The sequence below is a fragment of the Myotis brandtii genome, unplaced genomic scaffold (genome assembly GCF_000412655.1).
Source record: "Myotis brandtii unplaced genomic scaffold, ASM41265v1 scaffold305, whole genome shotgun sequence".
Taxonomy (NCBI): domain Eukaryota; kingdom Metazoa; phylum Chordata; class Mammalia; order Chiroptera; family Vespertilionidae; genus Myotis; species Myotis brandtii.
This window is the reverse complement of record NW_005361652.1, coordinates 307,537-308,064: the sequence shown is the minus strand read 5'-3', so window position 1 is coordinate 308,064 and position 528 is coordinate 307,537.

Sequence of the window (528 nt, the reverse complement as noted above, 5' to 3'; positions counted from 1 at the left end):
AACAAAAGAGTGCGTATGTGCCAGCAAAGCCGTGGAGGCCATTTACCCACTGTGCTATTCCATACATAACCCTATACTGTATACTTTATGAATCAATAAAAAAATTACAATTTTTAATTATAAACCTGTGTTTTCTATCAAAATTACTTCTTGCGTGATACCCTTTATAAGTCTCCATTGTTGAGCAGATTTAGCATAGCTTTCCTCTTTCTGGCATTCCCAAGCCCTTAGTCCATCCTGTCCCTTATACTTCAAAGTGAATCATATACTACTAGAGGCCTGGTGCACGGATTCGTGCACAGGTAAGGTCCCTAGGCCTGGCCAGTGATCAGGGCCAATTGGGGCCTTCTGGCTGCCAGCCGGGGCCTTCCTTTCCTGGCTGCTGGGGCCTTCCTTCATTTCACGCCACCCCCTGGTGATCAGTGCACGTCATAGCAAGCGATTGAACTCCTGGTGGAACTCCTGAGGGGACAATTTGCATATTAGGCATATATATATATATATATATATACTAGAGGCCCGGTGCAC